This window comes from Sturnira hondurensis, unplaced genomic scaffold (genome assembly GCF_014824575.4).
Source record: "Sturnira hondurensis isolate 20B ecotype Veracruz unplaced genomic scaffold, ASM1482457v3 Scaffold0013994, whole genome shotgun sequence".
Classification (NCBI taxonomy): domain Eukaryota; kingdom Metazoa; phylum Chordata; class Mammalia; order Chiroptera; family Phyllostomidae; genus Sturnira; species Sturnira hondurensis.
In genome coordinates this window covers 643832-658838 of record NW_028086625.1, presented here as the reverse complement: position 1 = coordinate 658838, position 15007 = coordinate 643832, and the positions used below count along the sequence as shown (strand labels likewise).

General features: G+C 38.9%; 1 protein-coding gene across 1 annotated transcript in view; it reads left to right on the top strand.

The window, feature by feature from the left end:
• Positions 1–242: 242 nt before the first annotated feature.
• The window catches only part of ZNF41 (zinc finger protein 41), a 51557-nt gene continuing 36792 nt past the window's right edge, over positions 243–15007 (top strand). The window contains exon 1 of the mRNA XM_037062375.1: positions 243–479. The gene's annotated coding sequence lies outside the window, so the exon portion shown is untranslated. The remainder of the gene's footprint in view (positions 480–15007) is intronic.

The window sequence follows — 15007 nt, the reverse complement described above, 5'->3', positions numbered from 1 at the left end:
TGTCTGAATAAAGTACCTGTTTCCTTGCCCCGTGGGTCTCAAAGCATTTTTTCAAGTTCAACAGTGGACTGCTAAATAATTCATGAGTCAAAAGGGGAAGAAAGTTAAAAATGGGCACTTGAAATTGAATACTAATGAAAATATATCAAAACTTGAATCTTCAAAACTGTAGCCTTAATGTTTATGTAAGGAAACCATAAAGGTCAATTAACGGATTTTTAAACATTAGATGATATGCCCCACCACAGATGTCGCAGACTCCCCCCATCCAAGTTGCTCCACAGATTCTTGGTGTCAAGCTCTCCATAACCCCTCACCTCCCCGCGCCCAGAGTGGTTAAACTCTCGCTGCGGGCGACTTCCGCTTCCTGGCCTAAATCTGACACGTACTATTACCCCCGGTGGCAACGATCCTGGGTCGGTGACAGCTGAAGAATCGGGCGATGCCCTCGGCCCACGGGTGGACAGAGGCGCTGTCAGGTGGGCACGAAGCGGCGCCCCGGGCTCTGCGACCGCCAGCGGAACGGGGACCGTTCAGTACCCCAGCAATGAGACGGGGCTGGGACTGGGGAGGGGGCGGCCCAATATCTGGGCCGGCTGCTCAGAGTAATCTTTCCAGCTGAGATGGGGGACGGTGGCTGGCTACGGGTGAAGCAGCTGCGGGCCCCGGGGGATACACCTGAGTGCCAGCACCTGCGTTCTGAGAAGGGACAGCGCCCGACCTGAGCCTCGGCGGCTGCTGGGGGACTGTGCTGTGGGAGAAGTCTGGTTGGTACTGCCCGTGGTCTGGCCCCATCGGTTACCGGGAAGTACCACAGGGGAAGATCGGGCCGGGGACCGCCGCTCCGTGGCAGAAATGACTACTCTTCCAAGATGGCGACTCCCGGAGAGACACTCCCAAGGGGACAGCCATGTTAGTTGCCTGACAAAGTCACTCAAGAAAATTTGAGAGCCCGCCTCTCCTTGGACACACACGCCCATGCACTAAGATGTAGTGACTGCACCCGGCATAACTGCGAGGGACAGTCAATTCCTGGGTGCCCTTGAGCATGTGTAAGATAAAAGAGTCCCTCAAACGCACTTTCAACACTTACGGCTCCTGGCCTAAGTTTAACAGGGGCAATTTAGTGCCACTAAAGTATTCATGTAATTATCAGGGTGTTATAACATGGATTTGATACTCTGTAGGGTGAATGACGGGGCTTCTTTGGGGTCAGTGGGGAAAAACGTGGATAGTCTGTGGAATGAGTGATGGGGAGATGAGTGAGTCATGGAGGAGGTATGATGGGGGTAAATGGTGCAGAGTTTGAGGTGGGAGTGAGGGGAGAACTGTGGAGTTAGTATTCGGTAGTCTGGGATCAATGACGTGGGGATATCTGTGTGGCGACCAGTCAGGGTCCTCTAAGGTCACTGATGGGGATCCCTAGAAGTCATTGATGGGGTCTGTGAGGTAAGTAATTGGATCTGTGGGATAAGGGATGGAGGTCTATGTGGTGAGTGATAAGGGTTTAGTGGAGTAAGGAATGAGCACTGTGGTGTGAGTAATAGGGTTTCTAGGGTATGGTGAGTAGTGTGCGGGATTAGTGGTGGAGGTCCGTAGGGTAAATAATGGAGGATTCTCTGCAATGAGTCATAGGGTGTTAGTGGGATAAGTCCTGGAGGTCCATTAAGATGAATGATGGGAGTTCAGTGGGGTGAGTAAGGAAGGTCTTTGGGAGGAATAATGGGTGGTCTGTGGTGTCAATGGTAGAGAGTTTGTGGTGTGATTATTGGATACTCAGTTAGCAATGAGGACTGTGAGGTGTGTGATGTGATTTATTTGGTGGGTAGTTAAGATTTCTCTGCTGCGAGTGATGGAGTTCCATGGGCTGAATCATGCATTTATTTGGAACAAGTGATGGAGGGGCCTATGGAATAAGATATGCTGTTTCATGGGGTCAGTGATAGTGGGTCTCAGATGGGATTGTTTCAAAAACCTACTTTTGACTTTGTTGGTCCTCCTGTATCTTTGTTTCCTGTGTCATTAATTTCTGCCATTGATTTCATTATTTCTTATCTGTTTTTAATTCCTATTTCAAAATTCCTAACTGGATGCTTACCTCATTAATACTCAATCATTTTCTTTTATAACATAAGCATTAGGTGTATGAATTTTTTAGAACATTTTAGTTCCATGTCCCAAGTTTTGATATGAAACATTTTCACTATGCTTCACTTCTCCTGTTTTCTAATTTCTGTTGTGGTTTTCTCTCTGACCCCTTAGTTATTTACATATGAGATTTTGATTTTCCAAAAAGTTGACAATTTTGTTATTGATTTCTTAATTACAGTCAGAGGCTGTCGTCTGAGTGGTTATTAGGTGCAGGAATGAATGTTATCAATCAATATATACCACCACATTATTTTCAAAAACTTGTAAAATTAGAACTCCCACCAGCAATATATGAAAGAGCTCTGTCCAACATCCTTTTCCACACTGTTAGTGCTTTTTAAATCTTCCCCATTCTGAGAGCCAAACACAAGAATGTCTAGCTTATTTTCATGTGCACTTTCCTGACAACTAGTGGTTGAACATCTTCTTCTTTTCATTGACCATTGTAATGTATTTAAAATTTTTTTATATCCTTTGCTCTTTATTTCTTTGGGTGGCTTGTCTTTCTTCCTAATTTGTGAATATTAACCTTGTCATTTCTTGTAATTATATTTCCTTTGTCTCTTTATATGTCGACTTCTAAAAGGTGTCTTCACATATAATTAGAAAGAATAATCATCTGATTAGATATATATCTTTATCCTTTACAGGTCTTAAGTGTCTTCTCCTGCTTACACTTCAAGCTTTAAACAAGTATATGCCTTAAATTTAATGTTTTATGGTTTTTATTTTTTAAGTTAAATTTTAGTGCAACTGGAAGCTATTCTGGTGTGCTATGAGATGGGGCTAACATTTGTATTTTCCATTTGGATGGAAAATTGCCAGCACTAATCATTTAATGAATACCATTTTCTAACTCAATTAGATGCCATTTTTATGACATAAATTCCTAAATGTTACTGTTCTATTTCTGAACTCTATTTCTTCTTCTGATATATTTATCTAACTCCCTATAAAAATTGTATTGATTTAATTTTTAATTTAATTATTGTTCAAGCACAGTTTTCTGTCTTTCACTCCCATCCCAGCCCCCCCCCCCCCGGGACTCCCCACCTCCCTCCCATTTCCACCCCCCTTAGTTGTTGTCCATGTGCCCTTTATACTAGTTCCTGTAAATCCTTCCTCTTTTTCCCCTGAAATTCCCTCCCCTCTCCCCTCTGGTCACTGTCAGCCTGTTCTCTATTTCAGTGTATTTGGTTATATTTTGCTCGCTTGCTTGTTTTGTTGTTTAGATTCCTGTTAAAGGTGAGATCATATGGTATTTGTCTTTCACTGCCTGGCTTATTTCACTCAGCATAATGATTTCCAGTTCCATCCATGATGTTGCAAAGGGTAGGAGCTCCTTCTTTCTTTCTGCTGCATAGAAATCCATTGTGTAAATATACTATAGTTTTTTGATCCATTCATTTACCGATGGACATCTAAGTTGCTTCCAAATCTTGGCTATTGTAAATTGTGCTTCTATGAACATTGGGTGCATATGTTCTTTTGGATTGGTGTTTCAGGGTTCTTAGGATGTAATCCTAGTGGTGGAATTGCTGGGTCAGAAGGCAGATGCATTTTTAGTTTTCTTTGAAAATTCCATACTGTTTTCCATAGTGGTTGCACCAGTCTGCAATCCCACCAATAGTGAACTAGGGTCCCCTTTTCTCCAAAACCTCTCCAATACTTTAGAAATATTTTTATTATTGAATAGTGATAGTCTCACTATTCTTCTTTTGGTTGTTTTCTTTAATATTCTTTAGCATTTATTCTGGCATGAATATTAAAGCCACTTTATTTTGATTCAAAAACAACCATTAAAGCTATAATATTTTATAGTTTTCTTTTTATAGATTCAGCACCTTTTTTTTAAAAAAGTTCATTCTTAGATATTTTTATTTGTTTTTGTCCTTATGGTGAATAACATATTTTTATGTCTTTTTTTTTCAATTTTTTAATTTAATTATTTTTCAAGTACAGTTTTCTGTCTATTACTCCCATCCCATCCCACCCCCCATCCTCCCCCCTCCCTCCCATTTCCACCCTTCTCAGTTGTTGTCCATGTATCCTTTATATAGGTTCCTCTAAATCCCTCCCTTATTTCCCCTGAAATTCCCTCCCCTCTCCCCCCTGGTCACTGGCAGCCTGTTCTCTATTTCAGTGTCTTTGGTTATATTTTGCTTGCTTGTTTGTTTTGTTGTTTAGCTTCCTGTTAGAGGTGAGATCATATGGTATTTGTCCTTCAACACCTGGCTTATTTCACTCAGCATAATGCTTTCCAGTTCCATCCATGTTGTTGCAAAAGGTAGGAGCTCCTTCTTTCTTTCTGCAGCATAAAATTCCATTGTGTATATGTACCATAGTTTTTTGAACATATTTTTATTTCTATAGAAAATAATCTATCCATTTTTGTAATTTCATTTTCTTTTGCTTTTTATTTTTATATACTTCAGTTATCAAACTCTCATGTGAATTACATTTGCTTTTTGTAGTCTCTTAGTTTTCCTAGATATACTAATCATATTACATCAAATTAACAGTGATACTCTCTCTTGCTTTCAAATATTTATCCTAATTACCTCATCTTCTCTTATTGAATTAGCTGAAGTCTTCAGAACACTGTTGAGTGACACTTGATAGAGGGAGGAAATCCCTATCTTGTTGCTAATTTGAAAGTGAAATGTGTTTATTCATTTATTAGTTAATTCATTCAACAAACATTTGTTGACTACCTTCTCTTGCCAGATATTAGGTTTGAAATCCTAACTAGCTACATGTTTTTTTTCCTAAGAGCTTTGCTGATATAATTCACCTACCATACACTTCATCCATCTAAAGCTTATGAATGGTTTTAAAGCAGTGGTTTTCAGTATATTCATAGAGTTGTATAGCCACTGCCAAAATGTAATTTTAGAATATTTCATCCCTCCAAAAAGAAACATTGTACTCTTTTCTCACTCTTACCCCTCACCCACACCTGCAGGTGACCACTAATATACTTTCTGTCTCTATAGATTTCCTGTTGCAGACTTTTCATATAAATGGAATCCTAAAATATGTGGTGTTTTGTAATTTTCTCCTTTCACTTAGCATAATGTTTTCATGACTCATCTATGCTATAGTATATTATCAGTACTTCATTCCTTCTTTTTTACTGAATAATATTACTTTTCAAGGTTATATCACATTTTGTTTACCAATTCACCAATTGAATATTTGAGTTGTTTTTACTTTTTTTGGCTACTATGAATGACGATGCTGTGAACATTTGTGTACAGGTTTTTGTATGGTGTGTGTTTTCATTTCTATTGGGAGTGGAATAGCTATATCATATGATATCTCTGATGCTTAACATTTTGAAGAACTGCCAACCTGGCTTTCACAATGGTTATGCCATATTATATCCCACCAGAAATGTATGAAAGGTTCCGGTTTGTCTCATCCTCACCAACACTTGTTATTGTCTGTCTTTTTGATTCTAGCCATCCCAGTGTGTGTGAAGTGGTATTTCATTGTGGTCTTGATTTTTATTTCCCTAATGACTACTGATGTTAAGCATCTTTTCATATCTGCAATCAACTGCATGTTTATGCTCCACCCTTCATATGTTGAAATCCTGGGGTGGGGTGCTAAGTGAAAAGATGAAGGGATTAGGACTTCCGCCAAGATGGAGGCGTAGGTGGAAACACTGTGCCTTCTCCCACAAGAAAGTTTGAATACAACAAAGGTTTGGAGAACAAAGACGCAGCCAAAGAACAGAAAATTGAGCTATACGGAAGTCCGACTACAACCAACCGTTCAACCAGACCAGTAAGAGGGGCGGAGCCAGCAACGGAGTGGGGACAGGCAAGAAAGATCCCCCGACCCCAGGCGCCCAGGCAGCCCCGCGTCGGGCTGACCCAGTGAGGGCTCAGGGCGGCAGGCTGGCTGTGGTCACACATTCGCATGCAGATAAACCAGCAGGGGAGTGAGCAGTGAGACGGACTGCGCAGCCCCCAACAGCAAACCCAGCAGCGGGCTGACCAAGGTTGCACATTCATGCGCGCAGTGGGATGGACCGCGCAGCCCCCGGCAGGAGCAGGAGGCAGCAGAGGGGGCCCGCCATTGCTTTCCTTTGGCCCCGCCCCCACATACAGCGTCACAACCCAGCGACTGAGTGGCCCCACCCTGGTGAACACCTAGGACTCTGCTCCTCATATATAACAGGCACAAACACTCCAAAATATGGCTCAAGAAGAACTCAAAGCCCCAGAACCGATAACTCTAAGTGACCAGGAACTAGCGAACCTCTCAGATGCACAATTCAAGACACTGGTGATGAGGATGCTCACAGAACTGCTTGATTTTAGCCACAAATTACAGGAACATATGAAGGCTAAACTAATTGAAATGAAGGGAAATGCACAGGGAACCAATAGTGATGGAAAGGAAATTGGGACTCAAATCAAGAGGGTGGACCAGAAGGAAGGAAGAAATGGCCAAACAGGAAAAAGTGAAGTTACAAGAATTCAAAAAAATGAGGAGAGGCTTAGGAACCTCCAGGACATCTTTAAACATTCCAACATCTGAATTATAGGGGTACCAGAAGGGGAAAAGAAACAGCCATGAGTGGAAAACTTATCTGAACAAATAATAAAGGAGAACTTCCCCAGTCTGGCAAAGGAAATAGATTTCCGGGAAGTCCAGAAAGCTCAGAGAGTCCCAAAGAAGGTGGACCCAAGAAGGAACACACCAAGGCACACCATAATTACATTACCCGAGATTAAAATGAAGGAGAGAATCCTAGAAGCAGCAAGAGATAAGGGGACAGTCACCTACAAAGGAGTTCCCATCAGACTGTCAGCGGATTTCTCAAAAGAGACCTTCCAGGCAAGAAGGGGATGGAAAGAAGTATTCCAAATCATGAAATCCAAAGACCTACAACCAAGAATGCTCTATCCAGCAAAGCTCTCATTTACCATGGAAGGGCAGATAAAGTGCTTCTCAGATAAGATCAAATTCAAGGAATTCATCATCACCAAGCCCTTATTATATGAAATGTTAAAGGGACTTATCTCAGAAAAAGAAGATAAAAATATGAACAGTGAAAGGACAGCAAACTCACAGTTACTAACAACCACACCTAAAACAAAAGCAAACCAAGAGGACAGCTAGATCAGGAGGGGAACCATAGAAATGAAGATCACATGGAGGGTTAGCAACAGGGGAGTGGGAAGAGGAGAAGAGGGGAGAAGATACAGAAAATAAGTAGCGTAGATGGTAGGTAGAAAATAGATAGGGGGGAGGGCAAGAATAGTATGGGAAATATAGAATCTAAAGAACTTGAGACCCGTGGTCATAAACTAAAGGGGGGAATGGTGGGGGAGGGGATGTGCATGGTGGAGGGGAATGAAGGGGGGAATAGAACAACTGTAATTGTATAATCAATAAAATATTTTTAAAAAATAAATTTAAAAAAGAAAAGATGAAGGGATTAATCAACAAAAAAGGACAAAATCATAAACTGACTACTGTATTGTGATTACTAGAAGGAAAGTGAGATGGGGAGAGAGGCAGGAGAGGGTAAAGGGGGGGCAAAATATTAAAGAACTATACACATGAAACCTATGTAATTTTATTAACCAATGTCACCCCAATACATTAAATTTAAAAAGAAGGAAATCATAATCCCCAATGTGATGGTATTAAGCAGTGAGGTCTTTGGGAAGTGATTAGGTCATGAGTGTAGAGCCCTCATGAATGGGATTAGTGCCCTTGTAAAACAGACCCCAGAAAGCTCCCTTCCCCATTTTGTCATGTGAGGACACAGCAAGAAGTTGGCCATCTATGAACCAGGAAGCAGGTTCTCATCAGACACCACACTTGTTGGCACCTTGATGTTGAACTTCCCAGTCTTCAAAACTGAGAAATAAATGTTTAAACCACCAGTGCATGGTAGTTTATTATAGCAGCCTGAATGGACTGAGGAAATGAGCTCATTGGCCATTTGTATATCCTCTTTGGAAAGTATCTATTCAGATCTTTGGCCTATTTTCGAACTCTTTACTGTGTTTTTTTCCATTACCATTTAATGCCCTTATACAACCCTTCCCCCAGCAATCACCACACTGTTGTCCATGTTCATGAGTCCTTTTTCATTTTAGTTCAATCCCTCCACCCCCTCATCCCTACCACTACCTGGGTTATTTGTCTTTGTATTACTGAATTGCAAGTGTTCTTTGTATGTTTTGGATATAAGTCCCTTTTCAGATAATATAATTTTTATATATTTTCTTCCATTTTGTGGGTGTCTTTTCACTTTCTTGGTGACCTTGTAGCACAAAAGATTTTAGTTGTGATGAAGTCTAATTTATCTATATATTTTTTCTTGCTTGTTATAGACCTTCTTTCCCCTATTGAATTGTATTGAAATTATTATCTAAAATCAACTGACTGTAAATGTAAGAGTTTATTACTGAGCTCTGGATTCTGTTTCATTCATCTATGTCTACCCTTATGCCAATACCACACTGTGTTGATTTGTGTAGCTTTCTATTAAGTTTTGAAATAGGAAAATGTGGGTCCTCCAACTATGTTCTTATTCAATATTTTGGCTATTCAGGGTCCCTTGCATTTCCATATGAGCTTTAGGACCAGCTTGTTACCCTCTGCAAAAATTCCAGCTGGGATTTTGATGTGGATTCTATTGAACTGGTACACCATTTGGGAGGATATTGTCATCTTAATGATATTAAGTCTTCTGATCTGGACTTGTTTTTAAGAATAATGTTTTCTGGTGATGTTTTGGTAGTCACTGTAATATTTGAATAGTTCTTATGTTCCTTTTTAATTTGTGTTTTTATTAAGAACAGCCTCTGAATTGTTTTAGGTACTTTTTGATAGCGTCAATGGTGTCATTATCTTCACTTGATTGTTTGTACTGATATGTATGTGGACTGATCTTTGCCTTCCTGGAATGATTCTATTTCCTCAAGGGGAATTTTTCTTCTGAGATGGTCAGATTTCAGTAATATTTTACTAAAAATTTTGCCACATAAGAAAACTGCTTATAGTTTTCTTGTTTTTATTTAACATGTTTTGGTACTAAGCTTATGATACTTTTTAAAAGAAATTCAGGAGTTTCTATCTTTTATATGTTACAATGGCATACTAATTATCTTTAAATTTGAGGTATATACACATTTAGAACTGGTGCCTTTAAAATGGTAAATTTTAAGTATTTTCTTTTCTCTGACTACTGGTCTTTACACACTTTTACTTTTGGGGGATTAATTTTGGTAGTTTATGTTTGCTAGGGATTTTATATTTTCACAAGCTGCCCATAATGCTTAGTTAAATTATTTTGATTGCTTCCACATCTGTGGGAATAACTACTTTTTCCTTCCTAAAATTGTGTGAATGTGTGTGTGTGTGTGTGTGTGTGTGTAAATATATATATAAATAGCCCTGGCTTGTGTGGCTCAGTGGATTGGGTGCTGGCCTGTGAACCAGAGGGTCGTTGGTTTGATTACTAGTTGGGGCACATACCTGGGTTACAGGCCAGGTCCCCAGTATGGGGCATGTTTGGGGCAGCCACATGCTGATGTTTCTCTCCCTCTCTTTCTCTCTTCCTTCCCCCTCTCTAAAAAATAAATTTAAAAAGTATTTAAAATATATATACATATATATACACACATATATGTACATATATAGTTTTCTCTTACCTCTATCAAGTTTGTCAAAAATATTTTCATTTTCTAAGTTCTTATGTTTAACACTTAGTTCATTTATCTGTGGATTTTCTTTATATATATATAAAAACATTGTGGACCAAAATATCCTTTAAATATAGCATTAGCTATGTCTCAAAATTTGGTGTGAAGTATGTAATTTTATTACTGAATTCATCTTCAGTCTTAGCATGTTTAGAGATTATTTCCCCACTCTATTGAGATATAATTGACATATAATATTGTGTAAGTTTAAGATGTACAATATTTTGATTTGATTCATTTATATATTGCAAAATGATTACCACTATAGTGTTAACTAAAACCTCCATTGTGTCACATAATTTGTGTGTTGTGTGTGTGTATGTGTGGTAAGAACATTTAAGATCTACTCACTTAGTAACTTTCGAGCATAGAACTTAGTTTTATTAGCTATAATCACCATGCTGTACAATAGATCTACAGAACCTCTCTTGTAACTGGAAATTTGTACCCATTGACCAACATCTCCTCATTTCCCTCACACCCTGCCCCTGCTAAATTGCAAGCTGGTTTTGTTTTTTGGTTATCTTTTATATATTTCTTTTAAAAATGTTCATACATTGTTAATACATATGGACTTATATGTATGTATTTATTTATTTTTAGAGAGAGGAAGGGAGGGAGAAAGAGGGAGAGAGGGTGAGAGAAAGAAAGAACATTGTTCATACATATAATGTATGTATGTTCATACATACATTGGTCATACATATAAGTTCCTTAGCTACTCCATTTCCTAAACTGTACTTTACATCTCCATGGCTATTCTGTAACTAACTACTTATACTTGTCAATCCCCTCACCTCTTCACCCATTCTCCCCCTCTTCTCTTCCATCTGGCAACCATTTGGTAACTAACTTCTTTTCTCTCGTTTCTTTTTAAAAATAATGTATTTTATTGATTATGCCATTACAGTTGTCCCCTTCCCACCTTCATTCCCCTCCACCCTGCATACCCACTCCCACCCACATTACCCCCTTTAGTTCATGTTCATGTGTCATAAGATCTTTAGCTTCTACATTCCCCACATTACTCTTGCCCTCCTCCTCTCCATTTTCTCCCCACCATCTATGCTACTTATTCTCTGTACCTTATCCTCCACTCTCCTCCTCCCACTCCCCTGTTGCTAACCCTCTATGTGATCTCCATTTCTGTGGTCTGTTCCTATTCTACCTGTAAGCTTAGTTTGCTTTTGTTTTAGGTGTGGTTGTTAATAAGTGTCAGTTTGCTGTCTTTTCACTTCATATTTTTTATCTTCTTTTTCTTAGATACATCCCTTTAACATTGCATATAATAAGGGCTTGATGATGATGAATTCCTTGAATTTAACCTTATTTGAGAAGTACTTTATCTGCCCTTCCATTCTAAATGAAAACTTTGCTGGATAGAGCAATCTTGGATGTAAGTCCTTGCCTGTCATTACTTGGAATACTTCTTTCCACCCTCTTCTTGCCTGTAAGGTTTCATTTGAGAAATTGGCTGACAGTCTGATGGGAACTCCTTTGTAGGTGACTGTCCCCTTATATCTTGCTGCTTCTAGAATTCTCTCCTTCATTTTAATCTCAGGTAATGTAATTATGATGTGCCTGGGTGTGTTCCTCTTTGGGTCCATCTTCTTTGGGACTCTCTGAGCTTCCTGGACGTCCGGGAAAACTATTTCCTTTGCCAGATTGAGGAAGTTCTCCTTTATTATTTGTTCAAGTAAGTTTTCCACTTGTTGCTCTTCCACTTCTCTTTCTGGCACCCCTATAATTCAGATATTGGAGTGTTTAAAGATGTCCTGGAGGTTCCTAAGCCTCTCCTCATTTTTTTTGAATTCTTGTTTCTTTTTTTCCCAATTTTTTATTTAATTATTTTTCAAGTACAGTTTTCTGTCGATTACTCCTATCCTATTCCACCCCTGTGCTCCCCCCCTCCCATTTCCACCCTTCTCAGTTGTCCATGTATCCTTTATATATATTCCTCGAAATCCCTCCCCTATTTCCCCTGAAATTCCCTCCCCTCTCCCCCCTGGTCACTGGCAGCCTGTTCTCTATTTCAGTGTCTTTGGTTATATTTTGCTTGCTTGTTTGTTTTGTTGTTTAGCTTCCTGTTAAAGGTGAGATCGTATGGTATTTGTCCTTCAACACCTGGCTTATTTCACTCAGCATAATGCTTTCCAGTTCCATCCATGTTGTTGCAAAAGGTAGGAGCTCCTTCTTTCTTTCTGCAGCATAAAATTCCATTGTGTATATGTACCATAGTTTTTTGATCCATTCATTTACTGATGGGCACCTAGGTTGCTTCCAACTCTTGGCTATTGTAAATTGTGCTGCTATGAACATTGGGGTGCATATGTTCTTTGGCATTGGTGTTTTAGGGTTCTTAGGATAGAATCCCAGCAGTGGAATTGCTGGGTCAAAGGGCAGGTCCAATTTTAGTTTTCTGAGAAAATTCCATACTGTTTTCCTTAATGGTTGTACCAGTCTGCAATCCCACCAACAGTGGACCAGAGTCCCCTTTCCCCCACACCCTCTCCAACATTTGTTGTTTATTGCTTTGTTTGTGATAGCCATTCTCACCGGTGTAAAGTGGTATCTCATTGTGGTTTTAATTTGCATCTCTCTGATAGCAAGTAATATTGAGCATCTCTTCATGTGTCTCTGGATCCTATGTATGTCCTCCTTGGAGAAGTGTCTGTTCAAGACCTTTGCCCACTTTTTAATTGGGTTAGTTGTCTTAGAGTGAAGTGGTGTGAGTTCTTTGTATATTTTGGAGATTAAACCTTTGTCTGAGGTATCGTTGGCCAATATGTTTTCCCATACAGTTGGTCATCTTTTTATTTTAATTCTGTTTTCTATAGCTGTGCAGAAGCTTTTTATTTTGACGGGATCTCATTTATTTATTCTTTTATATACCTTGCTCTAGGGGACATATCAGTAAAAATATTGCTGCGTGAAATATCTGAGATTTTCCTGCCAATGCTCTCCTCTAGGACCTTAATGGTGTCACGGCTTATATTTAAGTCTTTTATCCACCTTAAGTTTATTTTGGTGTATGATGTAAGTTGGTGCTTGAGTTTCATTTTTTTACATGTACCTGTCCAGTTCTCCCAGCGCCATTTGTTGAAGAGGCTATCTTTACCCCATTTTATGTTGCTGCCCCCTTGTCGAATATTAATTGACTCTAGAGAGTTGGGTTTATTTCTGGGTTCTCTGTTCTATTCCATTGGTCTATGTGCCTGTTTTTATGCCAGTACCAGGCAGTTTTGATTACAGTGGCCTTGTAATACAGTTTGATATCAGGTATTGTGATCCCTCCTACTTTGTTCTTCTTTCTCAACATTGCAGCTGCTATTCAGGGTCTTTTATGGTTCCATATAAATTTTTGAAGTGTTTGTTCTATGTCTGTGAAATATGCCATTGGTACTTTAATAGGTATTGCATTGAATCTGTAAATTGCTTTGGGTAGTATGGACATTTTGATGATGTTAATTCTTCCAATCCATCAACATGGTATATGTTTCCATGGTATATGTTTGTGTCTTCCTTGATTTCTTTCTTCAGTGTTGTGTCATTTTCTGCATACAGGTCTTTTACCTCCTTGGTTAGATTTATTCCCAGATATTTTATTTTTGTTTTTGCTACATCAAATTGGATTTTTTTCTTGATTTCTGCTTCTGCTGATTCATTGTTGGTATACAAAAATGCCATTGGTTTCTGGATATTGAATTTGTATCCCACTGTTTAGCCAAATTAATTTATTAGTTCAAGCAGTTTTTTGGTAGAATCTATGGGATTTTCCATGTACACTATCATGTCATCTGCAAACAATGACAGTTTTATTTCCTCCTTTCCAATTTGAATGCCTTTTATTTCCTTTTCTTGCCTAATCACTGAGGCTAAAACTTCCAATACTATATTAAATAGAAATGGTGAAAGTGGACAAACTTGTCTTGTTCCTGATCTTAGTGGAAAAGCTTTTAGTTTTTGCCCATTGAGTATGATGTTGGCTGTAGGTCTTTCATATATGGCCTTTATTATATTGAGGAATGCTCCTTCAATTCCCAATTTGCTCAGTACCTTTATCATAAATGGATGTTGTACCTTATCAAAAGCTTTTCCTGCATCTATTGATATAACCATGTAGTTTTTGTGTTTGCTTTTGTTTATGTGGTGTATTACATTTACTGATTTATGAATATTGAACCATCCTTACATCCCTGGGATGAATCCCACTTGGTCATGGTGTATGATATTTTTGATGTATTGTTGGGTGCGATTTGCCAATATTTTGTTGAGGATTTTAGCATCTATGTTCATCAGTGATATTGGCCTAAAGTTTTCTTTCTTTGTTGTGTCTCTATCTGGTTTTGGAATTAGGATAATGCTTGCTTCATAAAAAGAGTTTGGGAGCTTCCCATCATTTTGGATTTTTTGGAATAGTCTGTGAAGAATAGGGGTTAGCTGTTCCTTAAACGCTTTGTAGAATTCTCCAGTGAAACCATCTGGTCCAGAGATTTTTTGTGATGGGAGTTTTTTGATTACTGATTCAATTTCATTTGCTGTTATTGGCCTGTTCAGGCTTTCTACTTCTTCGTTGAGTTTTGGAAGATTATATTTTTCTAGAAATTTGTCCATTTCACCTAGGTTTTCAAATTTCTTGGCATACAGTTCTTCATAGTAATTCCTTACAATCCCTTCTATTTCTGTGGTATCAGTTGTAATCTCTCCTCTTTCATTTCTGATTGTGTTTATTTGTGTCCTCTCTCTTCTTTTCTTAATGAGCCTACTTAAAGGCTTGTCTATTTTGTTTATCTTTTCAAAAAACCAACTCTTGGATTCATTGATCCTTATAATTGTGCTTTTGGTCTCTATGTCATTTAATTCTGCTCTGATCTTGGTTATTTCCTTCCTTGTACTTGCTCTGGGCTGTCTTTGTTGTTGTTCTTCGAGTTCTTGCAGGCGTCGGGTTAGGTTGTTTGTTTGAAATGTTTCTATTTTCTTTAGGTAAGCCTGTATTGCTATGAACTTCCCTCTCAGGACTGCCTTGGCCGTGTCCCATAAGTTTTGGGTTGTTGTGAGTTCATTTTCATTTGTTTCCAGAAACTTTTTGATTTCTTCCCTAATTTCAATCTTGACCCATT